The 27,625-nt window shown below is 43.2% G+C and overlaps 24 non-coding genes across 24 annotated transcripts; all 24 read right to left on the minus strand.

Moving 5' to 3' along the window:
* Positions 1 to 172: 172 nt before the first annotated feature.
* LOC133963356 (U5 spliceosomal RNA) lies at positions 173 to 285 on the minus strand. The gene has a single exon (XR_009922859.1). It is a non-coding gene; the product is annotated as a U5 spliceosomal RNA (small nuclear RNA).
* A 513-nt stretch (positions 286 to 798) lies between these two features.
* On the minus strand, positions 799 to 990 carry LOC133962855 (U2 spliceosomal RNA). Its single transcript, XR_009922423.1, has one exon. It is a non-coding gene; the product is annotated as a U2 spliceosomal RNA (small nuclear RNA).
* Positions 991 to 1,167: 177 nt separating this feature from the next.
* LOC133963357 (U5 spliceosomal RNA) lies at positions 1,168 to 1,280 on the minus strand. Its single transcript, XR_009922860.1, has one exon. It is a non-coding gene; the product is annotated as a U5 spliceosomal RNA (small nuclear RNA).
* A 513-nt stretch (positions 1,281 to 1,793) lies between these two features.
* On the minus strand, positions 1,794 to 1,985 carry LOC133962951 (U2 spliceosomal RNA). The gene has a single exon (XR_009922514.1). It is a non-coding gene; the product is annotated as a U2 spliceosomal RNA (small nuclear RNA).
* A 177-nt stretch (positions 1,986 to 2,162) lies between these two features.
* On the minus strand, positions 2,163 to 2,275 carry LOC133963358 (U5 spliceosomal RNA). The gene has a single exon (XR_009922861.1). It is a non-coding gene; the product is annotated as a U5 spliceosomal RNA (small nuclear RNA).
* A 513-nt stretch (positions 2,276 to 2,788) lies between these two features.
* Positions 2,789 to 2,980, minus strand: LOC133962952 (U2 spliceosomal RNA). The gene has a single exon (XR_009922515.1). It is a non-coding gene; the product is annotated as a U2 spliceosomal RNA (small nuclear RNA).
* Positions 2,981 to 3,157: 177 nt separating this feature from the next.
* Positions 3,158 to 3,268, minus strand: LOC133963857 (U5 spliceosomal RNA). Its single transcript, XR_009923337.1, has one exon. It is a non-coding gene; the product is annotated as a U5 spliceosomal RNA (small nuclear RNA).
* Positions 3,269 to 3,781: 513 nt separating this feature from the next.
* On the minus strand, positions 3,782 to 3,973 carry LOC133962707 (U2 spliceosomal RNA). Its single transcript, XR_009922283.1, has one exon. It is a non-coding gene; the product is annotated as a U2 spliceosomal RNA (small nuclear RNA).
* A 180-nt stretch (positions 3,974 to 4,153) lies between these two features.
* On the minus strand, positions 4,154 to 4,266 carry LOC133963826 (U5 spliceosomal RNA). Its single transcript, XR_009923309.1, has one exon. It is a non-coding gene; the product is annotated as a U5 spliceosomal RNA (small nuclear RNA).
* A 513-nt stretch (positions 4,267 to 4,779) lies between these two features.
* Positions 4,780 to 4,971, minus strand: LOC133964190 (U2 spliceosomal RNA). Its single transcript, XR_009923658.1, has one exon. It is a non-coding gene; the product is annotated as a U2 spliceosomal RNA (small nuclear RNA).
* Positions 4,972 to 5,148: 177 nt separating this feature from the next.
* On the minus strand, positions 5,149 to 5,261 carry LOC133963763 (U5 spliceosomal RNA). Its single transcript, XR_009923247.1, has one exon. It is a non-coding gene; the product is annotated as a U5 spliceosomal RNA (small nuclear RNA).
* Positions 5,262 to 5,774: 513 nt separating this feature from the next.
* LOC133962947 (U2 spliceosomal RNA) lies at positions 5,775 to 5,966 on the minus strand. The gene has a single exon (XR_009922510.1). It is a non-coding gene; the product is annotated as a U2 spliceosomal RNA (small nuclear RNA).
* A 180-nt stretch (positions 5,967 to 6,146) lies between these two features.
* Positions 6,147 to 6,259, minus strand: LOC133963359 (U5 spliceosomal RNA). The gene has a single exon (XR_009922862.1). It is a non-coding gene; the product is annotated as a U5 spliceosomal RNA (small nuclear RNA).
* A 513-nt stretch (positions 6,260 to 6,772) lies between these two features.
* Positions 6,773 to 6,962, minus strand: LOC133962968 (U2 spliceosomal RNA). Its single transcript, XR_009922530.1, has one exon. It is a non-coding gene; the product is annotated as a U2 spliceosomal RNA (small nuclear RNA).
* Positions 6,963 to 7,139: 177 nt separating this feature from the next.
* Positions 7,140 to 7,252, minus strand: LOC133963360 (U5 spliceosomal RNA). Its single transcript, XR_009922863.1, has one exon. It is a non-coding gene; the product is annotated as a U5 spliceosomal RNA (small nuclear RNA).
* Positions 7,253 to 7,765: 513 nt separating this feature from the next.
* On the minus strand, positions 7,766 to 7,951 carry LOC133963011 (U2 spliceosomal RNA). Its single transcript, XR_009922558.1, has one exon. It is a non-coding gene; the product is annotated as a U2 spliceosomal RNA (small nuclear RNA).
* Positions 7,952 to 13,107: 5,156 nt separating this feature from the next.
* Positions 13,108 to 13,220, minus strand: LOC133963361 (U5 spliceosomal RNA). The gene has a single exon (XR_009922864.1). It is a non-coding gene; the product is annotated as a U5 spliceosomal RNA (small nuclear RNA).
* A 513-nt stretch (positions 13,221 to 13,733) lies between these two features.
* Positions 13,734 to 13,922, minus strand: LOC133963044 (U2 spliceosomal RNA). The gene has a single exon (XR_009922584.1). It is a non-coding gene; the product is annotated as a U2 spliceosomal RNA (small nuclear RNA).
* Positions 13,923 to 19,087: 5,165 nt separating this feature from the next.
* On the minus strand, positions 19,088 to 19,200 carry LOC133963816 (U5 spliceosomal RNA). The gene has a single exon (XR_009923300.1). It is a non-coding gene; the product is annotated as a U5 spliceosomal RNA (small nuclear RNA).
* Positions 19,201 to 19,713: 513 nt separating this feature from the next.
* On the minus strand, positions 19,714 to 19,905 carry LOC133962880 (U2 spliceosomal RNA). The gene has a single exon (XR_009922447.1). It is a non-coding gene; the product is annotated as a U2 spliceosomal RNA (small nuclear RNA).
* Positions 19,906 to 20,082: 177 nt separating this feature from the next.
* On the minus strand, positions 20,083 to 20,195 carry LOC133963362 (U5 spliceosomal RNA). The gene has a single exon (XR_009922865.1). It is a non-coding gene; the product is annotated as a U5 spliceosomal RNA (small nuclear RNA).
* A 513-nt stretch (positions 20,196 to 20,708) lies between these two features.
* On the minus strand, positions 20,709 to 20,895 carry LOC133963073 (U2 spliceosomal RNA). Its single transcript, XR_009922610.1, has one exon. It is a non-coding gene; the product is annotated as a U2 spliceosomal RNA (small nuclear RNA).
* Positions 20,896 to 26,062: 5,167 nt separating this feature from the next.
* On the minus strand, positions 26,063 to 26,175 carry LOC133963363 (U5 spliceosomal RNA). Its single transcript, XR_009922866.1, has one exon. It is a non-coding gene; the product is annotated as a U5 spliceosomal RNA (small nuclear RNA).
* Positions 26,176 to 26,688: 513 nt separating this feature from the next.
* LOC133963054 (U2 spliceosomal RNA) lies at positions 26,689 to 26,881 on the minus strand. The gene has a single exon (XR_009922594.1). It is a non-coding gene; the product is annotated as a U2 spliceosomal RNA (small nuclear RNA).
* Positions 26,882 to 27,625: the final 744 nt, after the last annotated feature.

Below are 27,625 nucleotides of genomic sequence, written 5' to 3' on the forward strand. Positions count from 1 at the left end.
ACAAGAGTTGGATGTCCATGCCAACCTCTTGGCACAAATCTCCCTTGCTGTGGTACCCCGTTTGTAGGTGTGCATAACAATGGCTGCTCATCACCTCCGCCCAAGCTCTCCTTTGTGGACACCTGATTGCTGACCTAGACAGCTCTTTGACTTTTCACAATTTCATAAGGCTCAGCCATACAGCAAAGCCTGCCAAAAATAGATTCAACTCATGTTTGTTCCTCTCCACGGAAGTCTTTAGTAAAAGGCGAAAGACTTGTGCGTTATGAAGAGAAACCAGAGTCAGCATGGCCCTCTGCTCGAGAGCAGCGGTGGAGCCTCTCGGTCACAGTCACCACCTTCGCGGTGGGCCTCTCTTTGCTTTCCGCATGTCAGATTCTAGTATACAACATTCCCACCACGCCCCCATCTGCCAACACAAATTATACAAGGCTTTATTTGCTCCTGCCCTGACTAGTGATTGGCTTTTAAGCCTTTTTAAGCAATACATCCCTGAACCACTTACATTGGGTCCAAAAGCGGACTCTGCTTTCTCACCAGGTCTCCCAGGAGATGTTGAGTGAAAACACGTTTCAGTTTTTGACAAATGCTTCTGATTCTATTTGGAATCCAGTTGATGCTCATTGTGACCCCGTGCAGATTCATGCATAATCGCTTCACAAGGCAGTGAGTCATCAGAGCAGTTTTGCACACTTGTCAAACTCTGCCAGGCCATTCCCTCAGTTTTATTGACCCAGTGTAGAATTCACCTTAAAACCTCCACAATTGTTTGAGTGTTTGCTTTTCTACAAGGTAAGAACAGAGAGCACCGTGCCCAGCAGCACTGCAATGCTAGGCCAATGCTCGGAGAGAAGGGAGCAAGCTCCAAATTTCTGCTCCTCTTGCCAAAAATCTGCTTAATATGTAGTCCTCATATAGAGGACATATCAGATATTAAACTGATAAGAACAGATACTACACTTGATCTTAGCCAAAAGGCCGAGAAGCGATAATCCACAAGTGTTGGATGTCCAAGCCAACCTCTTGGCACAAATCTCCCTTGCTGTGGTACCCCGTTTGTAGGTGTGCATAACAATGGCTGCTCATCACCTCCGCCCAAGCTCTCCTTTGTGGACACCTGATTGCTGACCTAGACAGCTCTTTGACTTTTCACAATTTCATAAGGCTCAGCCATACAGCAAAGCCTGCCAAAAATAGATTCAACTCATGTTTGTTCCTCTCCACGGAAGTCTTTAGTAAAAGGCGAAAGACTTGTGCGTTATGAAGAGAAACCAGAGTCAGCATGGCCCTCTGCTCGAGAGCAGCGGTGGAGCCTCTCGGTCACAGTCACCACCTTCGCGGTGGGCCTCTCTTTGCTTTCCGCATGTCAGATTCTAGTATACAACATTCCCACCACGCCCCCATCTGCCAACACAAATTATACAAGGCTTTATTTGCTCCTGCCCTGACTAGTGATTGGCTTTTAAGCCTTTTTAAGCGATACATCCCTGAACCACTTACATTGGGTCCAAAAGCGGACTCTGCTTTCTCACCAGGTCTCCCAGGAGATGTTGAGTGAAAACACGTTTCAGTTTTTGACAAATGCTTCTGATTCTATTTGGAATCCAGTTGATGCTCATTGTGACCCCGTGCAGATTCATGCATAATCGCTTCACAAGGCAGTGAGTCATCAGAGCAGTTTTGCACACTTGTCAAACTCTGCCAGGCCATTCCCTCAGTTTCATTGACCCAGTGTAGAATTCACCTTAAAACCTCCACAATTGTTTGAGTGTTTGCTTTTCTACAAGGTAAGAACAGAGAGCACCGTGCCCAGCGGCACTGCAATGCTAGGCCAATGCTCGGAGAGAAGGGAGCAAGCTCCAAATTTCTGCTCTTCTTGCCAAAAATCTGCTTAATATGTAGTCCTCATATAGAGGACATATCAGATATTAAACTGATAAGAACAGATACTACACTTGATCTTAGCCAAAAGGCAGAGAAGCGATAATCCACAAGTGTTGGATGTCCAAGCTAACCTCTTGGCACAAATCTCCCTTGCTGTGGTACCCCGTTTGTAGGTGTGCATAACAATGGCTGCTCATCACCTCCGCCCAAGCTCTCCTTTGTGGACACCTGATTGCTGACCTAGACAGCTCTTTGACTTTTCACAATTTCATAAGGCTCAGCCATACAGCAAAGCCTGCCAAAAATAGATTCAACTCATGTTTGTTCCTCTCCACGGAAGTCTTTAGTAAAAGGCGAAAGACTTGTGCGTTATGAAGAGAAACCAGAGTCAGCATGGCCCTCTGCTCGAGAGCAGCGGTGGATCCTCTCGGTCACAGTCACCACCTTCGCGGTGGGCCTCTCTTTGCTTTCCGCATGTCAGATTCTAGTATACAACATTCCCACCACGCCCCCATCTGCCAACACAAATTATACAAGGCTTTATTTGCTCCTGCCCTGACTAGTGATTGGCTTTTAAGCCTTTTTAAGCGATACATCCCTGAACCACTTACATTGGGTCCAAAAGCGGACTCTGCTTTCTCACCAAGTCTCCCAGGAGATGTTGAGTGAAAACACGTTTCAGTTTTTGACAAATGCTTCTGATTCTATTTGGAATCCAGTTGATGCTCATTGTGACCCTGTGGAGATTCATGCATAATCGCTTCACAAGGCAGTGAGTCATCAGAGCAGTTTTGCACACTTGTCAAACTCTGCCAGGCCATTCCCTCAGTTTCATTGACCCAGTGTAGAATTCACCTTGAAACCTCCACAATTGTTTGAGTGATTGCTTTTCTACAAGGTAAGAACAGAGTGCACCGTTCCCAGCGGCACTGCAATGCTAGGTCGATGCGTGGAGAGAAGGGAGCAAGCTCCAAATTTCTGCTCCTCTTGCCAAAAATCTGCTTAATATGTAGTCCTCATATAGAGGACATATCAGATATTAAACTGATATGAACAGATACTACACTTGATTTTAGCCAAAAGGCCGAGAAGCGATAATCCACAAGTGTTGGATGTCCAAGCTAACCTCTTGGCACAAATCTCCCTTGCTGTGGTACCCCGTTTGTAGGTGTGCATAACAATGGCTGCTCATCACCTCCGCCCAAGCTCTCCTTTGTGGACACCTGATTGCTGACCTAGACAGCTCTTTGACTTTTCACAATTTCATAAGGCTCAGCCATACAGCAAAGCCTGCCACAAATAGATTCAACTCATGTTTGTTCCTCTCCACGGAAGTCTTTAGTAAAAGGCGAAAGACTTGTGCGTTATGAAGAGACCAGAGTCAGCATGGCCCTCTGCTCGAGAGCAGCGGTGGATCCTCTCGGTCACAGTCACCACCTTCGCGGTGGGCCTCTCTTTGCTTTCCGCATGTCAGATTCTAGTATACAACATTCCCACCACGCCCCCATCTGCCAACACAAATTATACAAGGCTTTATTTGCTCCTGCCCTGACTAGTGATTGGCTTTTAAGCCTTTTTAAGCGATACATCCCTGAACCACTTACATTGGGTCCAAAAGCGGACTCTGCTTTCTCACCAAGTCTCCCAGGAGATGTTGAGTGAAAAAACGTTTCAGTTTTTGACAAACGCTTCTGATTCTATTTGGAATCTAGTTGATGCTCATTGTGACCCCGTGCAGAGTCATGCATGATCGCTTTACAAGGCAGTGAGTCATCAGAGCAGTTTTGCACACTTGTCAAACTCTGCCAGGCCATTCCCTCAGTTTCATTGACCCAGTGTAGAATTCACCTTGAAACCTCCACAATTGTTTGAGTGTTTGCTTTTCTACAAGGTAAGAACAGAGTGCACCGTTCCCAGCGGCACTGCAATGCTAGGTCGATGCGTGGAGAGAAGGGAGCAAGCTCCAAATTTCTGCTCCTCTTGCCAAATATCTGCTTAATATGTAGTCCTCATATAGAGGACATATCAGATATTAAACTGATAAGAACAGATACTACACTTGATCTTAGCCAAAAGGCCGAGAAGCGATAATCCACAAGTGTTGGATGTCCACGCTAACCTCTTGGCACAAATTTCCCTTGCTGTGGTACCCCGTTTGTAGGTGTGCATAACAATGGCTGCTGTTCATCACCTCCGCCCAAGCTCTCCTTTGTGGACACTTGATTTCTGACCTAGACAGCTCTTTGACTTTTCACAATTTCATAACGCTCAGCCATACAGCAAAGCCTGCCAAAAATAGATTCAACTCATGTTTGTTCCTCTCCACGGAAGTCTTTAGTAAAAGGCGAAAGACTTGTGCATTATGAAGAGATACCAGAGTCAGCATGGCCCTCTGCTCGAGAGCAGCGGTGGAGCCTCTCGGTCACAGTCACCACCTTCGCGGTGGGCCTCTCTTTGCTTTCCGCATGTCAGATTCTAGTATACAACATTCCCACCACGCCCCCATCTGCCAACACAAATTATACAAGGCTTTATTTGCTCCTGCCCTGACTAGTGATTGGCTTTTAAGCCTTTTTAAGCGATACATCCCTGAACCACTTACATTGGGTCCAAAAGCGGACTCTGCTTTCTCACCAAGTCTCCCAGGAGATGTTGAGTGAAAAAACGTTTCAGTTTTTGACAAACGCTTCTGATTCTATTTGGAATCTAGTTGATGCTCATTGTGACCCCGTGCAGAGTCATGCATGATCGCTTTACAAGGCAGTGAGTCATCAGAGCAGTTTTGCACACTTGTCAAACTCTGCCAGGCCATTCCCTCAGTTTCATTGACCCAGTGTAAAATTCACCTTGAAACCTCCACAATTGTTTGAGTGATTGCTTTTCTACAAGGTAAGAACAGAGTGCACCGTTCCCAGCGGCACTGCAATGCTAGGTCGATGCGTGGAGAGAAGGGAGCAAGCTCCAAATTTCTGCTCCTCTTGCCAAAAATCTGCTTAATATGTAGTCCTCATATAGAGGACATATCAGATATTAAACTGATAAGAACAGATACTACACTTGATCTTAGCCAAAAGGCCGAGAAGCGATAATCCACAAGTGTTGGATGTCCAAGCTAACCTCTTGGCACAAATCTCCCTTGCTGTGGTACCCCGTTTGTAGGTGTGCATAACAATGGCTGCTCATCACCTCCGCCCAAGCTCTCCTTTGTGGACACCTGATTGCTGACCTAGACAGCTCTTTGACTTTTCACAATTTCATAAGGCTCAGCCATACAGCAAAGCCTGCCAAAAATAGATTCAACTCATGTTTGTTCCTCTCCACGGAAGTCTTTAGTAAAAGGCGAAAGACTTGTGCGTTACGAAGAGAAACCAGAGTCAGCATGGCCCTCTGCTCGAGAGCAGCGGTGGAGCCTCTCGGTCACAGTCACCACCTTCGCGGTGGGCCTCTCTTTGCTTTGCGCATGTCAGATTCTAGTATACAACATTCCCACCACGCCCCCATCTGCCAACACAAATTATACAAGGCTTTATTTGCTCCTGCCCTGACTAGTGATTGGCTTTTAAGCCTTTTTAAGCGATACATCCCTGAACCACTTACATGGGGTCCAAAAGCGGACTCTGCTTTCTCACCAAGTCTCCCAGGAGATGTTGAGTGAAAACACGTTTCAGTTTTTGACAAACGCTTCTGATTCTATTTGGAATCTAGTTGATGCTCATTGTGACCCCGTGCAGAGTCATGCATGATCGCTTTACAAGGCAGTGAGTCATCAGAGCAGTTTTGCACACTTGTCAAACTCTGCCAGGCCATTCCCTCAGTTTCATTGACCCAGTGTAGAATTCACCTTGAAACCTCCACAATTGTTTGAGTGTTTGCTTTTCTACAAGGTAAGAACAGAGTGCACCGTTCCCAGCGGCACTGCAATGCTAGGTCGATGCGTGGAGAGAAGGGAGCAAGCTCCAAATTTCTGCTCCTCTTGCCAAATATCTGCTTAATATGTAGTCCTCATATAGAGGACATATCAGATATTAAACTGATAAGAACAGATACTACACTTGATCTTAGCCAAAAGGAAGAGAAGCGATAATCCACAAGTGTTGGATGTCCACGCTAACCTCTTGGCACAAATTTCCCTTGCTGTGGTACCCCGTTTGTAGGTGTGCATAACAATGGCTGCTGTTCATCACCTCCGCCCAAGCTCTCCTTTGTGGACACTTGATTTCTGACCTAGACAGCTCTTTGACTTTTCACAATTTCATAACGCTCAGCCATACAGCAAAGCCTGCCAAAAATAGATTCAACTCATGTTTGTTCCTCTCCACGGAAGTCTTTAGTAAAAGGCGAAAGACTTGTGCGTTATGAAGAGAAACCAGAGTCAGCATGGCCCTCTGCTCGAGAGCAGCGGTGGAGCCTCTCGGTCACAGTCACCACCTTCGCGGTGGGCCTCTCTTTGCTTTCCGCATGTCAGATTCTAGTATACAACATTCCCACCACGCCCCCATCTGCCAACACAAATTATACAAGGCTTTATTTGCTCCTGCCCTGACTAGTGATTGGCTTTTAAGCCTTTTTAAGCGATACATCCCTGAACCACTTACATTGGGTCCAAAAGCGGACTCTGCTTTCTCACCAAGTCTCCCAGGAGATGTTGAGTGAAAAAACGTTTCAGTTTTTGACAAACGCTTCTGATTCTATTTGGAATCTAGTTGATGCTCATTGTGACCCCGTGCAGAGTCATGCATGATCGCTTTACAAGGCAGTGAGTCATCAGAGCAGTTTTGCACACTTGTCAAACTCTGCCAGGCCATTCCCTCAGTTTCATTGACCCAGTGTAGAATTCACCTTGAAACCTCCACAATTGTTTGAGTGATTGCTTTTCTACAAGGTAAGAACAGAGTGCACCGTTCCCAGCGGCACTGCAATGCTAGGTCGATGCGTGGAGAGAAGGGAGCAAGCTCCAAATTTCTGCTCCTCTTGCCAAAAATCTGCTTAATATGTAGACCTCATATAGAGGACATATCAGATATTAAACTGATAAGAACAGACTACACTTGATCTTAGCCAAAAGGCCGAGAAGCGATAATCCACAAGTGTTGGATGTCCAAGCCAACCTCTTGGCACAAATCTCCCTTGCTGTGGTACCCCGTTTGTAGGTGTGCATAACAATGGCTGCTCATCACCTCCGCCCAAGCTCTCCTTTGTGGACACCTGATTGCTGACCTAGACAGCTCTTTGACTTTTCACAATTTCATAAGGCTCAGCCATACAGCAAAGCCTGCCAAAAATAGATTCAACTCATGTTTGTTCCTCTCCACGGAAGTCTTTAGTAAAAGGCGAAAGACTTGTGCGTTATGAAGAGAAACCAGAGTCAGCATGGCCCTCTGCTCGAGAGCAGCGGTGGAGCCTCTCGGTGACAGTCACCACCTTCGCGGTGGGCCTCTCTTTGCTTTCCGCATGTCAGATTCTAGTATACAACATTCCCACCACGCCCCCATCTGCCAACACAAATTATACAAGGCTTTATTTGCTCCTGCCCTGACTAGTGATTGGCTTTTAAGCCTTTTTAAGCAATACATCCCTGAACCACTTACATTGGGTCCAAAAGCGGACTCTGCTTTCTCACCAAGTCTCCCAGGAGATGTTGAGTGAAAACACGTTTCAGTTTTTGACAAATGCTTCTGATTCTATTTGGAATCCAGTTGATGCTCATTGTGACCCCGTGCAGATTCATGCATAATCGCTTCACAAGGCAGTGAGTCATCAGAGCAGTTTTGCACACTTGTCAAACTCTGCCAGGCCATTCCCTCAGTTTCATTGACCCAGTGTAGAATTCACCTTGAAACCTCCACAATTGTTTGAGTGTTTGCTTTTCTACAAGGTAAGAACAGAGTGCACCGTTCCCAGCGGCACTGCAATGCTAGGTCGATGCGTGGAGAGAAGGGAGCAAGCTCCAAATTTCTGCTCCTCTTGCCAAAAATCTGCTTAATATGTAGTCCTCATATAGAGGACATATCAGATATTAAACTGATAAGAACAGATTTTTTTTTTTTTTTTTTTTTTTTTGGAATATTTTTTTATTTAATTCACTCATGAGCGGTACAATACTTTACATTACAAAGTTCATCATCTCTCCACACCTTAAGACCTCCAGAATTCTATCGGACTAAAAGAAAATAAGAGGAGGTACAATAAAAGACTCTTTCATGAGTTCAGTCTACAGATTGTCAAAAATAATTTTCCATCGATCTTTAATTGAGTCGATGCCCCATTTGCTCGCCTCCAATTTAAGTTTTCGCCGCATAATGTCTTCAATACTGTGTGTAGTGTTTTCTATCGACCACTTTTCCGTCTCATTTATTATACTACCTCTTACCTCCCATAACTTAGCCTTCACAATTGATGTAAGTTCTAAGGCTTTGCACACACCTTTGTCCCCCTCTAAACTAAAATCCATGAACAGAACTTTTTCCCAGTTCACCTCTTTTAGAAAACCGAATCTTTGGCCCAATTTCTTCCACAATTGTTTTGCAAAGGGACATTCAAATAATGCATGTTCCACGGTTTCTACCCCATTGCATCCACGTCTTGGGCATATCCTATTTAATGTTAAATCATGATTAAATAGAGTATTCCTCACAGGTAATTTCCTATGAAGCACCAACCAATTAAAATCTCTTAATCTGTTTTCTAGACTCTTGCATTGGGTTCTTCTCCACACGTCACTATGAACATGCAAACCATTTTTAGGGCCAAACTTAGCAATCAACGTTTCATACAGCTTTTTGTGATTAACTACTGAATCTCTTTTCCAACACTCCTTGTATTTCTTTGCCCAACTTATCATTTTTTTATAATGATCTGGCATGACCTCTGCTTTCGGAAAACTGTTTTCCCATTTCGCCACAAGAGGTCTCAGATGAATAGAGAGCCAGAATTTAATCAATGGTTGGCATTTGTGTTCAGGTGGGTTTAACATTATTCTACATGTATTTGAAAAAAACAAAACTTTGAACTTCAAACCTAAATTTGGCATGTCCCTACCACCTCTTTCGACCGGCTGATACATTGTAGCTCTTTTAATGTATTCATACCCTCCCCATATGAACTGAAACAGAGATTTTTGAAGTTTTAAACAAACTAAAGCCGGCATGGGGAAAATATAAGCCACATGAAGTAATGTCGGCAATAAATCAGATTTAATAACCAAAATCTTACCACTAATGGACAGCCTTCTTAATTTCCACATATTTAGTTTTTTCAGCACTTTTCCCAATTTTGTCTCCCAATTAGTTTCTCCATCATTGTTATTTCCAAAGGATATTCCCAGTAAAGTCATTGGCCCCGCACACAGAGAGAACCCTAAAGGGTTATCAACTCTGTCCTTCCACTTTCCAAAGTATTTGATTTGGGATTTTCCTGTATTGACTCTAGAACCAGAAGCAACTGAGAATGTGTCGATGACCTGCATAGCTTCGCGCAGACAGAAATCATCTTTTAAATACAGTACAGTGTCATCTGCATACTGGGATATGGTCAAGGATTCACCACCAGGCAGCTGTATACCCTTGATGTTAACATTTTTCCTGATTGCACATGCCAGCGTTTCAATGAATAGCACATACAAGGGGGCTGATGCTGGACATCCCTGTCTGACCCCTCTGGTTTGTTTAAAGAATTCACCAAGGTTGCCATTAACATTAACACTGCTTCCGACTTCTGTGTATAAAATCCTCAACCAACTCCTGAATCTAGCACCGAAGCCAAATTTCTTTAGTGTCCTAAACAAAAAATTGTGATCAACTCTGTCAAAGGCTTTTTCCTGGTCAAGACTGAGGACAATTAGTGGTATATTTCTGTCCTGAGAATAAGATAGTATATCTCTATGCATTTGTAAATTCCAGTTTAGTTGCCTGCCAGGTACTGCACATGTCTGATCTGAGCCGATGATTAAGGGTAGAGCTGACACCAAACGGTTTGTCAAAACCTTACTAAAAATCTTATAATCTGTACAAAGCATTGTTAGAGGCCTGTAGTTTGATATTTTGTTGACATCACCTTTTTTAAACAGCAGGGATATCACCCCTTTTCTCATGGATTCCCCCATAATCCCAGATGTACATATATAAGTGAACAACTCTAACAGCCATGACCCAATGTCTTCCCAAAATATTATATAAAATTATTTTGTGATCCCATCTATTCCTGGCACCTTGCCCTTTTTCAAAGACATGGTTGCCCTCAGGATTTCTTCTAAAGTAAAATCTTTATCTAGCTCTGTTCTCAGATCTTCAGGTATGAATCTGTCTATATGTTGCACCTTTCATGTAGTCAACCTTTTCTGCTTTAAAAAACGTAGAAAAATGATTAGAGATAACTTGAGCAATCCCATCAGGATCGTTAATCTCCTCACCTGTTTCATTTAAAACGGAAACTATGCTCCTCCTCTTTGCCTGTGCTTTGGACTGTCTAAAGAAGTAGGGGGAACACTTTTCGTCACTCTCCCACTTCTCTCTAAGACACCGGAATTTATAGGCCTCTGCTCTGTTGTGAAAAAATAACCTCTGTTTATCTTGCAAATGTTTCAGCAAGTCCTTATCATTTTGTCCACCTGCATTTCTCTGTTCCATTAATTTATTTATGGCTTTTTGCAGTCGGTAGTATAATTTAAATTCCTCTTTCCTTGATTCTTTTGAGTAATTCTGTGTGTAGTATCTAATACGCAGCTTTGTGCTTTCCCACCATTCACAGACATTTTCATAAAATACTCTCATATGAAAGCAATCTTTTAGAAAACACTTTAATGCTACCCTAAACTGCTGGAGCTCTAGAATATTGTTGTTTAATTTCCAATACCCTTTACCATTTTTGATCATCATTGAGGTTAGTTTTACTGAGAGCATGTTGTGATCTGTGTAAAAAACTGGTGATACTTTCGCCCCTGTCACCTGAAATTCTACCGGACAAAATATATAGTCTATCCTACTCTTCGCCCCTCTACTATTTGACCATGTGAAGCCAAGATCGTCTGGGTTAGCTTTTTTATATGAATCCACCAAATTATACTTTGTAACAATATTTATTAAACTGGCCTCGGCCTTGCTGCCCTCACTTTGGGAATTGAAGTCTCCTCCAATTACCACATGGCGGTTGGTCATGAAAGCAGTGTCCAGACTAAGAAAAAGCTCCCTTCTCTCCTTTGGAGAAGAGTGGGCATATATGTTAATAACTCTTAACCCCTTTCCCTTCCAGTCAATATCTGTTACCAAAACCCTCCCCTGTACCACTGAAAAACTGCCAACCACTTGGACTTCATTATTCCCACATAGTGTTCCCACCCCAGATGAATGGACCCCCCCAATGCTCCACCTAGATTCACCTTTGGTCCACTCTTTTGAGAATAGGTTCACGTCGTCTTCATTTTTCAAGTGGACCTCTTGCAAAAGGCATAAAGAAAAGTTGATTGAACATAAATGAGAAAAGACCACTTCCCTTTTGGCCTTGTTCCTCAAACCTCTAACATTTATGGAAACTATATGTAATGAGGACATTCTGGTAAATGAGGAATGAGACAAAAAACAAAACAAACAAACAAACCATCAAAGACGAGACACTGTGTTTTCTCTAATTTTCAACTTCACAGTCAAATTCAATGCCTTCCCTATGTGTCTTTTCCTCGGGCACCGCGTGCCTTGAGTTGGGGGTATTACCCTCTGGAAGCAATGAGCATTGCTCTGAAACCAAATCCCTGTCAGAGTTGTTCGGAGCCAGGGACTCCACCAGGACACACCCGGACGGGGGCATGCTGCCGTCAGAGTCTGTCACCTCAGTCTGCACTGGAATTTGTCCATGCTTCCACCCTCCAGCCCATCCACCCTGGCAGCAGCCTTCACATCCTGATCGCTGTTCACCTGCAGCCCCTCCATCTCCCCTTCCTCCTGCGACTCCTCCACAACCTCAGAAAGAACACTGAACACGCTATCCACTCCCAGGGGCACAGCGCTTGTCTCGATCCTCCTTTTTTTCCCCTTGCCTCCCCTGCTTTCCACTGTGGTCCACTCAGGAACAGGTTGGCTCTCCTCTGAGGTTGTAGTCTCCTCCCCCTTCTTCTTCTCTGGGGGAGGTGCTCGTTCAGGTGGATCAACCACATTTGCCTCAATCTCATTGTCACCAAACATTTGATCAATTACCTCGTTAATTGCTCTCAGGGAGGAGGCATCAGGATCTTCGCACATTGGTCGCCTTACAATGCTTGCATAGGAGGAGCGGACCTCAGGGCAGTGCTTAAATAAATGTCCTTCAGACCCACAAAGATTGCATTTTCTGGAACGGTCACAAGTCCCCATTTTGTGTCCTAGACCCTTGCAATTTCTGCACCTCACCTGCGTGCAGGATTCTGCCGTGTGACCAAAGTCTGTGCATTTTCTGCAGTAAATAGGCTGGCCTGAGTAGTACAGATATCCTCTATTTGTGCCTATGGTGAAGGAGGCAGGGGGGTGGTGGTAGCCATCGTGACCATCTGGGTCATCCTTCAGCCGCACACGACATTGTCTTTTTCCAGTCCAAACGTCAAGAGAGTCCCTGATTTCCCTCATGCTCGAAATCACTGTCACATGCTTAGAAAGGAAGTATCTGGTTGCTTCTTCAGTTACCCAGGGATTATAGTTATGAATTGTGATAACCCGCTCACCAGTTCGGCAAAGGCTTTGAATCTGGTACTCCCTCAGTGGTCCATCAGCCAAACGATCAGCCAACCTTTTCGTTTCCTCCATCTTGGTGAGATTATAGAACGTAACATCAAAAAAACGGTCGGTGGCATTTCTCTGCAAGCAGAGGAGGTCATCTATCTTGAGGGACAGGGCTCCAAAAAGAATATTAACTCCAAATTCTCTCCTATCCAAAAAAACTTCAGTACTCTTCCAAATGAATCTCAAAGTATTTTTCAGCACGGGAAGTCCCTGCTGTGAAACTGTTGCTGACGTCATTATGACAATCCACGTCCGCAAACCCTTCTCACCTGGCTAGATCTTAGCCAAAAGGCCGAGAAGCGATAATCCACAAGTGTTGGATGTCCAAGCTAACCTCTTGGCACAAATCTCCCTTGCTGTGGTACCCCGTTTGTAGGTGTGCATAACAATGGCTGCTCATCACCTACGCCCAAGCTCTCCTTTGTGGACACCTGATTGCTGACCTAGACAGCTCTTTGACTTTTCACAATTTCATAAGGCTCAGCCATACAGCAAAGCCTGCCAAAAATAGATTCAACTCATGTTTGTTCCTCTCCACGGAAGTCTTTAGTAAAAGGCGAAAGACTTGTGCGTTATGAAGAGAAACCAGAGTCAGCATGGCCCTCTGCTCGAGAGCAGCGGTGGAGGCTCTCGGTCACAGTCACCACCTTCGCGGTGGGCCTCTCTTTGCTTTCCGCATATCAGATTCTAGTATACAACATTCCCACCACGCCCCCATCTGCCAACACAAATTATACAAGGCTTTATTTGCTCCTGCCCTGACTAGTGATTGGCTTTTAAGCCTTTTTAAGCGATACATCCCTGAACCACTTACATTGGGTCCAAAAGCGGACTCTGCTTTCTCACCAAGTCTCCCAGGAGATGTTGAGTGAAAACACGTTTCAGTTTTTGACAAATGCTTCTGATTCTATTTGGAATCCAGTTGATGCTCATTGTGACCCCGTGCAGAGTCATGCATAATCACTTCACAAGGCAGTGAGTCATAAGAGCAGTTTTGCACACTTGTCAAACTCTGCCAGGCCATTCCCTCAGTTTCATTGACCCAGTGTAGAATTCACCTTGAAACCTCCACAATTGTTTGAGTGTTTGCTTTTCTACAAGGTAAGAACAGAGTGCACCGTTCCCAGCGGCACTGCAATGCTAGGTCGATGCGTGGAGAGAAGGGAGCAAGCTCCAAATTTCTGCTCCTCTTGCCAAAAATCTGCTTAATATGTAGTCCTCATATAGAGGACATATCAGATATTAAACTGATAAGAACAGATTTTTTTTTTTTTTTTTTTTTTTTTTGGAATTTTTTTTATTTAATTCACTCATGAGCAGTACAATACTTTACATTACAAAGATCATCATCTCTCCACATCTTAAGACCTCCAGAATTCTATCGGACTAAAAGAAAATAAGAGGAGGTACAATAAAAGACTCTTTCATGAGTTCAGTCTACAGATTGTCAAAAATAATTTTCCATCGATCTTTAATTGAGTCGATGCCCCATTTGCTCGCCTCCAATTTAAGTTTTCGCCGCATAATGTCTTCAATACTGTGTGTAGTGTTTTCTATCGACCACTTTTCCGTCTCATTTATTATACTACCTCTTACCTCCCATAACTTAGCCTTCACAATTGATGTAAGTTCTAAGGCTTTGCACACACCTTTGTCCCCCTCTAAACTAAAATCCATGAACAGAACTTTTTCCCAATTCACCTCTTTTAGAAACCCGAATCTTTGGCCCAATTTCTTCCACAATTGTTTTGCAAAAGGACATTCAAATAATGCATGTTCCACGGTTTCTACCCCATTGCATCCACGTCTTGGGCATATCCTATTTAATGTTAAATCATGATTAAATAGAGTATTCCTCACAGGTAATTTCCTATGAAGCACCAACCAATTAAAATCTCTTAATCTGTTTTCTAGACTCTTGCATTGGGTTCTTCTCCACACGTCACTATGAACATGCAAACCATCTTTAGGGTCAAACTTAGCAATCAACGTTTCATACAGCTTTTTGTGATTAACTACTGAATCTCTTTTCCAACACTCCTTGTATTTCTTTGCCCAACTTATCATTTTTTTATAATGATCTGGCATGACCTCTGCTTTCGGAAAACTGTTTTCCCATTTCGCCACAAGAGGTCTCAGATGGATAGAGAGCCAGAATTTAATCAATGGTTGGCATTTGTGTTCAGGTGGGTTTAACATTATTCTACATGTATTTGAAAAAAACAAAACTTTGAACTTCAAACCTAAATTTGGCATGTCCCTACCACCTCTTTCGACCGGCTGATACATTGTAGCTCTTTTAATGTATTCATACCCTCCCCATATGAACTGAAACAGAGATTTTTGAAGTTTTAAACAAACTAAAGCCGGCATGGGGAAAATATAAGCCACATGAAGTAATGTCGGCAATAAATCAGATTTAATAACCAAAATCTTACCACTAATGGACAGCCTTCTTAATTTCCACATATTTAGTTTTTTCAGCACTTTTCCCAATTTTGTCTCCCAATTAGTTTCTCCATCATTGTTATTTCCAAAGGATATTCCCAGTAAAGTCATTGGCCCCGCACACAGAGAGAACCCTAAAGGGTTATCAACTCTGTCCTTCCACTTTCCAAAGTATTTGATTTGGGATTTTCCTGTATTGACTCTAGAACCAGAAGCAACTGAGAATGTGTCGATGACCTGCATAGCTTCGCGCAGACAGAAATCATCTTTTAAATACAGTACAGTGTCATCTGCATACTGGGATATGGTCAAGGATTCACCACCAGGCAGCTGTATACCCTTGATGTTAACATTTTTCCTGATTGCACATGCCAGCGTTTCAATGAATAGCACATACAAGGGGGCTGATGCTGGACATCCCTGTCTGACCCCTCTGGTTTGTTTAAAGAATTCACCAAGGTTGCCATTAACATTAACACTGCTTCCGACTTCTGTGTATAAAATCCTCAACCAACTCCTGAATCTAGCACCGAAGCCAAATTTCTTTAGTGTCCTAAACAAAAAATTGTGATCAACTCTGTCAAAGGCTTTTTCCTGGTCAAGACTGAGGACAATTAGTGGTATATTTCTGTCCTGAGAATAAGATAGTATATCTCTATGCATTTGTAAATTCCAGTTTAGTTGCCTGCCAGGTACTGCACATGTCTGATCTGAGCCGATGATTAAGGGTAGAGCTGACACCAAACGGTTTGTCAAAACCTTACTAAAAATCTTATAATCTGTACAAAGCATTGTTAGAGGCCTGTAGTTTGATATTTTGTTGACATCACCTTTTTTAAACAGCAGGGATATCACCCCTTTTCTCATGGATTCCCCCATAATCCCAGATGTACATATATAAGTGAACAACTCTAACAGCCATGACCCAATGTCTTCCCAAAATATTATATAAAATTCTTTTGTGATCCCATCTATTCCTGGCACCTTGCCCTTTTTCAAAGACATGGTTGCCCTCAGGATTTCTTCTAAAGTAAAATCTTTATCTAGCTCTGTTCTCAGATCTTCAGGTATGAATCTGTCTATATTGTCTAACAATGTTGCACCTTTCATGTAGTCAACCTTTTCTGCTTTAAAAAACGTAGAAAAATGATTAGAGATAACTTGAGCAATCCCATCAGGATCGTTAATCTCCTCACCTGTTTCATTTAAAACGGAAACTATGCTCCTCCTCTTTGCCTGTGCTTTGGACTGTCTAAAGAAGTAGGGAGAACACTTTTCGTCACTCTCCCACTTCTCTCTAAGACACCGGAATTTATAGGCCTCTGCTCTGTTGTGAAAAAATAACCTCTGTTTATCTTGCAAATGTTTCAGCAAGTCCTTATCAATTTGTCCACCTGCATTTCTCTGTTCCATTAATTTATTTATGGCTTTTTGCAGTCGGTAGTATAATTTAAATTCCTCTTTCCTTGATTCTTTTGAGTAATTCTGTGTGTAGTATCTAATACGCAGCTTTGTGCTTTCCCACCATTCACAGACATTTTCATAAAATACTCTCATATGAAAGCAATCTTTTAGAAAACACTTTAATGCTACCCTAAACTGCTGGAGCTCTAGAATATTGTTGTTTAATTTCCAATACCCTTTACCATTTTTGATCATCATTGAGGTTAGTTTTACTGAGAGCATGTTGTGATCTGTGTAAAAAACTGGTGATACTTTCGCCCCTGTCACCTGAAATTCTACCGGACAAAATATATAGTCTATCCTACTCTTCGCCCCTCTACTATTTGACCATGTGAAGCCAAGATCGTCTGGGTTAGCTTTTTTATATGAATCCACCAAATTATACTTTGTAACAATATTTATTAAACTGGCCTCGGCCTTGCTGCCCTCACTTTGGGAATTGAAGTCTCCTCCAATTACCACATGGCGGTTGGTCATGAAAGCAGTGTCAAGACTAAGAAAAAGCTCCCTTCTCTCCTTTGGAGAAGAGTGGGCATATATGTTAATAACTCTTAACCCCTTTCCCTTCCAGTCAATATCTGTTACCAAAACCCTCCCCTGTACCACTGAAAAACTGCCAACCACTTGGACTTCATTATTCCCACATAGTGTTCCCACCCCAGATGAATGGACCCCCCCAATGCTCCACCTAGATTCACCTTTGGTCCACTCTTTTGAGAATAGGTTCACGTCGTCTTCATTTTTCAAGTGGACCTCTTGCAAAAGGCATAAAGAAAAGTTGATTGAACATAAATGAGAAAAGACCACTTCCCTTTTGGCCTTGTTCCTCAAACCTCTAACATTTATGGAAACTATATGTAATGAGGACATTCTGGTAAATGAGGAATGAGACAAAAAACAAAACAAACAAACAAACCATCAAAGACGAGACACTGTGTTTTCTCTAATTTTCAACTTCACAGTCAAATTCAATGCCTTCCCTATGTGTCTTTTCCTCGGGCACCGCGTGCCCTGAGTTGGGGGTATTACCCTCTGGAAGCAATGAGCATTGCTCTGAAACCAAATCCCTGTCAGAGTTGTTCGGAGCCAGGGACTCCACCAGGACACACCCGGACGGGGGCATGCTGCCGTCAGAGTCTGTCACCTTAGTCTTCACTGGAATTTGTCCATGTTCTCCACCCTCCAGCCCATCCACCCTGGCAGCAGCCTTCACATCCTGATCGCTGTTCACCTGCAGCCCCTCCATCTCCCCTTCCTCCTGCGACTCCTCCACAACCTCAGAAAGAACACTGAACACGCTATCCACTCCCAGGGGCACAGCGCTTGTCTCGATCCTCCTTTTTTTCCCCTTGCCTCCCCTGCTTTCCACTGTGGTCCACTCAGGAACAGGTTGGCTCTCCTCTGAGGTTGTAGTCTCCTCCCCCTTCTTCTTCTCTGGGGGAGGTGCTCGTTCAGGTGGATCAACCACATTTGCCTCAATCTCATTGTCCACAAACATTTGATCAATTACCTCGTTAATTGCTCTCAGGGAGGAGGCATCAGGATCTTCGCACATTGGTCGCCTTACAATGCTTGCATAGGAGGAGCGGACCTCAGGGCAGTGCTTAAATAAATGTCCTTCAGACCCACAAAGATTGCATTTTCTGGAACGGTCACAAGTCCCCATTTTGTGTCCTAGACCCTTGCAATTTCTGCACCTCACCTGCGTGCAGGATTCTGCCGTGTGACCAAAGTCTGTGCATTTTCTGCAGTAAATAGGCTGGCCCGAGTAGTACAGATATCCTCTATTTGTGCCTATGGTGAAGGAGGCAGGGGGGTGGTGGTAGCCATCGTGACCATCTGGGTCATCCTTCAGCCGCACACGACATTGTCTTTTTCCAGTCCAAACGTCAAGAGAGTCCCTGATTTCCCTCATGCTCGAAATCACTGTCACATGCTTAGAAAGGAAGTATCTGGTTGCTTCTTCAGTTACCCAGGGATTATAGTTATGAATTGTGATAACACGCTCACCAGTTCGGCAAAGGCTTTGAATCTGGTACTCCCTCAGTGGTCCATCAGCCAAACGATCAGCCAACCTTTTCGTTTCCTCCATCTTGGTGAGATTATAGAACGTAACATCAAAAAAACGGTCGGTGGCATTTCTCTGCAAGCAGAGGAGGTCATCTATCTTGAGGGACAAGGCTCCAAAAAGAATATTAACTCCAAATTCTCTCCTATCCAAAAAAACTTCAGTACTCTTCCAAATGAATCTCAAAGTATTTTTCAGCACGGGAAGTCCCTGCTGTGAAACTGTTGCTGACGTCATTATGACAATCCACGTCCGCAAACCCTTCTCACCTGGCTAGATCTTAGCCAAAAGGCCGAGAAGCGATAATCCACAAGTGTTGGATGTCCAAGCTAACCTCTTGGCACAAATCTCCCTTGCTGTGGTACCCCGTTTGTAGGTGTGCATAACAATGGCTGCTCATCACCTCCGCCCAAGCTCTCCTTTGTGGACACCTGATTGCTGACCTAGACAGCTCTTTGACTTTTCACAATTTCATAAGGCTCAGCCATACAGCAAAGCCTGCCAAAAATAGATTCAACTCATGTTTGTTCCTCTCCACGGAAGTCTTCAGTAAAAGGCGAAAGACTTGTGCGTTATGAAGAGAAACCAGAGTCAGCATGGCCCTCTGCTCGAGAGCAGCGGTGGAGCCTCTCGGTCACAGTCACCACCTTCGCGGTGGGCCTCTCTTTGCTTTCCGCATGTCAGATTCTAGTATACAACATTCCCACCACGCCCCCATCTGCCAACACAAATTATACAAGGCTTTATTTGCTCCTGCCCTGACTAGTGATTGGCTTTTAAGCCTTTTTAAGCGATACATCCCTGAACCACTTACATTGGGTCCAAAAGCGGACTCTGCTTTCTCACCAAGTCTCCCAGGAGATGTTGAGTGAAAACACGTTTCAGTTTTTGACAAATGCTTCTGATTCTATTTGGAATCCAGTTGATGCTCATTGTGACCCCCTGGAGATTCATGCATAATCGCTTCACAAGGCAGTGAGTCATCAGAGCAGTTTTGCACACTTGTCAAACTCTGCCAGGCCATTCCCTCAGTTTCATTGACCCAGTGTAGAATTCATCTTGAAACCTCCACAATTATTTGAGTGTTTGCTTTTCTACAAGGTAAGAACAGAGTGCACCGTTCCCAGCGGCACTGCAATGCTACGTCGATGCGTGGAGAGAAGGGAACAAGCTCCAAATTTCTGCTCCTCTTGCCAAAAATCTGCTTAATATGTAGTCCTCATATAGAGGACATATCAGATATTAAACTGATAAGAACAGATACTACACTTGATCTTAGCCAAAAGGCCGAGAAGCGATAATCCACAATTGTTGGATGTCCAAGCTAACCTCTTGGCACAAATCTCCCTTGCTGTGGTACCCCGTTTGTAGGTGTGCATAACAATGGCTGCTCATCACCTCCGCCCAAGCTCTCCTTTGTGGACACCTGATTGCTGACCTAGACAGCTCTTTGACTTTTCACAATTTCATAAGGCTCAGCCATACAGCAAAGCCTGCCAAAAATAGATTCAACTCATGTTTGTTCCTCTCCACGGAAGTCTTTAGTAAAAGGCGAAAGACTTGTGCGTTATGAAGAGAAACCAGAGTCAGCATGGCCCTCTGCTCGAGAGCAGCGGTGGAGCCTCTCGGTCACAGTCACCACCTTCGCGGTGGGCCTCTCTTTGCTTTGCGCATGTCAGATTCTAGTATACAACATTCCCACCACGCCCCCATCTGCCAACACAAATTATACAAGGCTTTATTTGCTCCTGCCCTGACTAGTGATTGGCTTTTAAGCCTTTTTAAGCAATACATCCCTGAACCACTTACATTGGGTCCAAAAGCGGACTCTGCTTTCTCACCAAGTCTCCCAGGAGATGTTGAGTGAAAACACGTTTCAGTTTTTGACAAATGCTTCTGATTCTATTTGGAATCCAGTTGATGCTCATTGTGACCCCGTGGAGATTCATGCATAATCGCTTCACAAGGCAGTGAGTCATCAGAGCAGTTTTGCACACTTGTCAAACTCTGCAAGGCCATTCCCTCAGTTTCATTGACCCAGTGTAGAATTCACCTTGAAACCTCCACAATTGTTTGAGTGCTTGCTTTTCTACAAGGTAAGAACAGAGTGCACCGTTCCCAGCGGCACTGCAATGCTAGGTCGATGCGTGGAGAGAAGGGAGCAAGCTCCAAATTTCTGCTCCTCTTGCCAAAAATCTGCTTAATATGTAGTCCTCATATAGAGCACATATCAGATATTAAACTGATAAGAACAGATTTTTTTTTTTTTTTTTTTTTTTTGGAATTTTTTTTTTATTTAATTCACTCATGAGCAGTACAATACTTTACATTACAAAGATCATCATCTCTCCACATCTTAAGACCTCCAGAATTCTATCGGACTAAAAGAAAATAAGAGGAGGTACAATAAAAGACTCTTTCATGAGTTCAGTCTACAGATTGTCAAAAATAATTTTCCATCGATCTTTAATTGAGTCGATGCCCCATTTGCTCGCCTCCAATTTAAGTTTTCGCCGCATAATGTCTTCAATACTGTGTGTAGTGTTTTCTATCGACCACTTTTCCGTCTCATTTATTGTACTACCTCTTACCTCCCATAACTTAGCCTTCACAATTGATGTAAGTTCTAAGGCTTTGCACACACCTTTGTCCCCCTCTAAACTAAAATCCATGAACAGAACTTTTTCCCAATTCACCTCTTTTAGAAACCCGAATCTTTGGCCCAATTTCTTCCACAATTGTTTTGCAAAAGGACATTCAAATAATGCATGTTCCACGTTTTCTACCCCATTGCATCCACGTCTTGGGCATATCCTATTTAATGTTAAATCATGATTAAATAGAGTATTCCTCACAGGTAATTTCCTATGAAGCACCAACCAATTAAAATCTCTTAATCTGTTTTCTAGACTCTTGCATTGGGTTCTTCTCCACACGTCACTATGAACATGCAAACCATCTTTAGGGTCAAACTTAGCAATCAACGTTTCATACAGCTTTTTGTGATTAACTACTGAATCTCTTTTCCAACACTCCTTGTATTTCTTTGCCCAATTTACCATTTTTTTATAATGATCTGGCATGACCTCTGCTTTCGGAAAACTGTTTTCCCATTTCGCCACAAGAGGTCTCAGATGGATAGAGAGCCAGAATTTAATCAATGGTTGGCATTTGTGTTCAGGTGGGTTTAACATTATTCTACATGTATTTGAAAAAAACAAAACTTTGAACTTCAAACCTAAATTTGGCATGTCCCTACCACCTCTTTCGACCGGCTGATACATTGTAGCTCTTTTAATGTATTCATACCCTCCCCATATGAACTGAAACAGAGATTTTTGAAGTTTTAAACAAACTAAAGCCGGCATGGGGAAAATATAAGCCACATGAAGTAATGTCGGCAATAAATCAGATTTAATAACCAAAATCTTACCACTAATGGACAGCCTTCTTAATTTCCACATATTTAGTTTTTTCAGCACTTTTCCCAATTTTGTCTCCCAATTAGTTTCTCCATCATTGTTATTTCCAAAGGATATTCCCAGTAAAGTCATTGGCCCCGCACACAGAGAGAACCCTAAAGGGTTATCAACTCTGTCCTTCCACTTTCCAAAGTATTTGATTTGGGATTTTCCTGTATTGACTCTAGAACCAGAAGCAACTGAGAATGTGTCGATGACCTGCATAGCTTCGCGCAGACAGAAATCATCTTTTAAATACAGTACAGTGTCATCTGCATACTGGGATATGGTCAAGGATTCACCACCAGGCAGCTGTATACCCTTGATGTTAACATTTTTCCTGATTGCACATGCCAGCGTTTCAATGAATAGCACATACAAGGGGGCTGATGCTGGACATCCCTGTCTGACCCCTCTGGTTTGTTTAAAGAATTCACCAAGGTTGCCATTAACATTAACACTGCTTCCGACTTCTGTGTATAAAATCCTCAACCAACTCCTGAATCTAGCACCGAAGCCAAATTTCTTTAGTGTCCTAAACAAAAAATTGTGATCAACTCTGTCAAAGGCTTTTTCCTGGTCAAGACTGAGGACAATTAGTGGTATATTTCTGTCCTGAGAATAAGATAGTATATCTCTATGCATTTGTAAATTCCAGTTTAGTTGCCTGCCAGGTACTGCACATGTCTGATCTGAGCCGATGATTAAGGGTAGAGCTGACACCAAACGGTTTGTCAAAACCTTACTAAAAATCTTATAATCTGTACAAAGCATTGTTAGAGGCCTGTAGTTTGATATTTTGTTGACATCACCTTTTTTAAACAGCAGGGATATCACCCCTTTTCTCATGGATTCCCCCATAATCCCAGATGTACATATATAAGTGAACAACTCTAACAGCCATGACCCAATGTCTTCCCAAAATATTATATAAAATTCTTTTGTGATCCCATCTATTCCTGGCACCTTGCCCTTTTTCAAAGACATGGTTGCCCTCAGGATTTCTTCTAAAGTAAAATCTTTATCTAGCTCTGTTCTCAGATCTTCAGGTATGAATCTGTCTATATTGTCTAACAATGTTGCACCTTTCATGTAGTCAACCTTTTCTGCTTTAAAAAACGTAGAAAAATGATTAGAGATAACTTGAGCAATCCCATCAGGATCGTTAATCTCCTCACCTGTTTCATTTAAAACGGAAACTATGCTCCTCCTCTTTGCCTGTGCTTTGGACTGTCTAAAGAAGTAGGGAGAACACTTTTCGTCACTCTCCCACTTCTCTCTAAGACACCGGAATTTATAGGCCTCTGCTCTGTTGTGAAAAAATAACCTCTGTTTATCTTGCAAATGTTTCAGCAAGTCCTTATCAATTTGTCCACCTGCATTTCTCTGTTCCATTAATTTATTTATGGCTTTTTGCAGTCGGTAGTATAATTTAAATTCCTCTTTCCTTGATTCTTTTGAGTAATTCTGTGTGTAGTATCTAATACGCAGCTTTGTGCTTTCCCACCATTCACAGACATTTTCATAAAATACTCTCATATGAAAGCAATCTTTTAGAAAACACTTTAATGCTACCCTAAACTGCTGGAGCTCTAGAATATTGTTGTTTAATTTCCAATACCCTTTACCATTTTTGATCATCATTGAGGTTAGTTTTACTGAGAGCATGTTGTGATCTGTGTAAAAAACTGGTGATACTTTCGCCCCTGTCACCTGAAATTCTACCGGACAAAATATATAGTCTATCCTACTCTTCGCCCCTCTACTATTTGACCATGTGAAGCCAAGATCGTCTGGGTTAGCTTTTTTATATGAATCCACCAAATTATACTTTGTAACAATATTTATTAAACTGGCCTCGGCCTTGCTGCCCTCACTTTGGGAATTGAAGTCTCCTCCAATTACCACATGGCGGTTGGTCATGAAAGCAGTGTCAAGACTAAGAAAAAGCTCCCTTCTCTCCTTTGGAGAAGAGTGGGCATATATGTTAATAACTCTTAACCCCTTTCCCTTCCAGTCAATATCTGTTACCAAAACCCTCCCCTGTACCACTGAAAAACTGCCAACCACTTGGACTTCATTATTCCCACATAGTGTTCCCACCCCAGATGAATGGACCCCCCCAATGCTCCACCTAGATTCACCTTTGGTCCACTCTTTTGAGAATAGGTTCACGTCGTCTTCATTTTTCAAGTGGACCTCTTGCAAAAGGCATAAAGAAAAGTTGATTGAACATAAATGAGAAAAGACCACTTCCCTTTTGGCCTTGTTCCTCAAACCTCTAACATTTATGGAAACTATATGTAATGAGGACATTCTGGTAAATGAGGAATGAGACAAAAAACAAAACAAACAAACAAACCATCAAAGACGAGACACTGTGTTTTCTCAAATTTTCAACTTCACAGTCAAATTCAATGCCTTCCCTATGTGTCTTTTCCTCGGGCACCGCGTGCCCTGAGTTGGGGGTATTACCCTCTGGAAGCAATGAGCATTGCTCTGAAACCAAATCCCTGTCAGAGTTGTTCGGAGCCAGGGACTCCACCAGGACACACCCGGACGGGGGCATGCTGCCGTCAGAGTCTGTCACCTTAGTCTGCACTGGAATTTGTCCATGTTCTCCACCCTCCAGCCCATCCACCCTGGCAGCAGCCTTCACATCCTGATCGCTGTTCACCTGCAGCCCCTCCATCTCCCCTTCCTCCTGCGACTCCTCCACAACCTCAGAAAGAACACTGAACACGCTATCCACTCCCAGGGGCACAGCGCTTGTCTCGATCCTCCTTTTTTTCCCCTTGCCTCCCCTGCTTTCCACTGTGGTCCACTCAGGAACAGGTTGGCTCTCCTCTGAGGTTGTAGTCTCCTCCCCCTTCTTCTTCTCTGGGGGAGGTGCTCGTTCAGGTGGATCAACCACATTTGCCTCAATCTCATTGTCCACAAACATTTGATCAATTACCTCGTTAATTGCTCTCAGGGAGGAGGCATCAGGATCTTCGCACATTGGTCGCCTTACAATGCTTGCATAGGAGGAGCGGACCTCAGGGCAGTGCTTAAATAAATGTCCTTCAGACCCACAAAGATTGCATTTTCTGGAACGGTCACAAGTCCCCATTTTGTGTCCTAGACCCTTGCAATTTCTGCACCTCACCTGCGTGCAGGATTCTGCCGTGTGACCAAAGTCTGTGCATTTTCTGCAGTAAATAGGCTGGCCCGAGTAGTACAGATATCCTCTATTTGTGCCTATGGTGAAGGAGGCAGGGGGGTGGTGGTAGCCATCGTGACCATCTGGGTCATCCTTCAGCCGCACACGACATTGTCTTTTTCCAGTCCAAACGTCAAGAGAGTCCCTGATTTCCCTCATGCTCGAAATCACTGTCACATGCTTAGAAAGGAAGTATCTGGTTGCTTCTTCAGTTACCCAGGGATTATAGTTATGAATTGTGATAACACGCTCACCAGTTCGGCAAAGGCTTTGAATCTGGTACTCCCTCAGTGGTCCATCAGCCAAACGATCAGCCAACCTTTTCGTTTCCTCCATCTTGGTGAGATTATAGAACGTAACATCAAAAAAACGGTCGGTGGCATTTCTCTGCAAGCAGAGGAGGTCATCTATCTTGAGGGACAAGGCTCCAAAAAGAATATTAACTCCAAATTCTCTCCTATCCAAAAAAACTTCAGTACTCTTCCAAATGAATCTCAAAGTATTTTTCAGCACGGGAAGTCCCTGCTGTGAAACTGTTGCTGACGTCATTATGACAATCCACGTCCGCAAACCCTTCTCACCTGGCTAGATCTTAGCCAAAAGGCCGAGAAGCGATAATCCACAAGTGTTGGATGTCCAAGCTAACCTCTTGGCACAAATCTCCCTTGCTGTGGTACCCCGTTTGTAGGTGTGCATAACAATGGCTGCTCATCACCTCCGCCCAAGCTCTCCTTTGTGGACACCTGATTGCTGACCTAGACAGCTCTTTGACTTTTCACAATTTCATAAGGCTCAGCCATACAGCAAAGCCTGCCAAAAATAGATTCAACTCATGTTTGTTCCTCTCCACGGAAGTCTTTAGTAAAAGGCGAAAGACTTGTGCGTTATGAAGAGAAACCAGAGTCAGCATGGCCCTCTGCTCGAGAGCAGCGGTGGAGCCTCTCGGTCACAGTCACCACCTTCGCGGTGGGCCTCTCTTTGCTTTCCGCATGTCAGATTCTAGTATACAACATTCCCACCACGCCCCCATCTGCCAACACAAATTATACAAGGCTTTATTTGCTCCTGCCCTGACTAATGATTGGCTTTTAAGCCTTTTTAAGCAATACATCCCTGAACCACTTACATTGGGTCCAAAAGCGGACTCTGCTTTCTCACCAAGTCTCCCAGGAGATGTTGAGTGAAAACACGTTTCAGTTTTTGACAAATGCTTCTGATTCTATTTGGAATCCAGTTGATGCTCATTGTGACCCCGTGCAGATTCATGCATAATCGCTTCACAAGGCAGTGAGTCATCAGAGCAGTTTTGCACACTTGTCAAACTCTGCCAGGCCATTCCCTCAGTTTCATTGACCCAGTGTAGAATTCACCTTGAAACCTCCACAATTGTTTGAGTGTTTGCTTTTCTACAAGGTAAGAACAGAGTGCACCGTTCCCAGCGGCACTGCAATGCTAGGTCGATGCGTGGAGAGAAGGGAGCAAGCTCCAAATTTCTGCTCCTCTTGCCAAAAATCTGCTTAATATGTAGTCCTCATATAGAGGACATATCAGATATTAAACTGATAAGAACAGATTTTTTTTTTTTTTTTTTTTTTTTTTTTTTGGAATTTTTTTTTTATTTAATTCACTCATGAGCAGTACAATACTTTACATTACAAAGATCATCATCTCTCCACATCTTAAGACCTCCAGAATTCTATCGGACTAAAAGAAAATAAGAGGAGGTACAATAAAAGACTCTTTCATGAGTTCAGTCTACAGATTGTCAAAAATAATTTTCCATCGATCTTTAATTGAGTCGATGCCCCATTTGCTCGCCTCCAATTTAAGTTTTCGCCGCATAATGTCTTCAATACTGTGTGTAGTGTTTTCTATCGACCACTTTTCCGTCTCATTTATTGTACTACCTCTTACCTCCCATAACTTAGCCTTCACAATTGATGTAAGTTCTAAGGCTTTGCACACACCTTTGTCCCCCTCTAAACTAAAATCCATGAACAGAACTTTTTCCCAATTCACCTCTTTTAGAAACCCGAATCTTTGGCCCAATTTCTTCCACAATTGTTTTGCAAAAGGACATTCAAATAATGCATGTTCCACGGTTTCTACCCCATTGCATCCACGTCTTGGGCATATCCTATTTAATGTTAAATCATGATTAAATAGAGTATTCCTCACAGGTAATTTCCTATGAAGCACCAACCAATTAAAATCTCTTAATCTGTTTTCTAGACTCTTGCATTGGGTTCTTCTCCACACGTCACTATGAACATGCAAACCATCTTTAGGGTCAAACTTAGCAATCAACGTTTCATACAGCTTTTTGTGATTAACTACTGAATCTCTTTTCCAACAC

Source organism: Platichthys flesus, chromosome 10 (assembly GCF_949316205.1).
Source record: "Platichthys flesus chromosome 10, fPlaFle2.1, whole genome shotgun sequence".
NCBI classification, from domain to species: Eukaryota; Metazoa; Chordata; class Actinopteri; order Pleuronectiformes; family Pleuronectidae; genus Platichthys; species Platichthys flesus.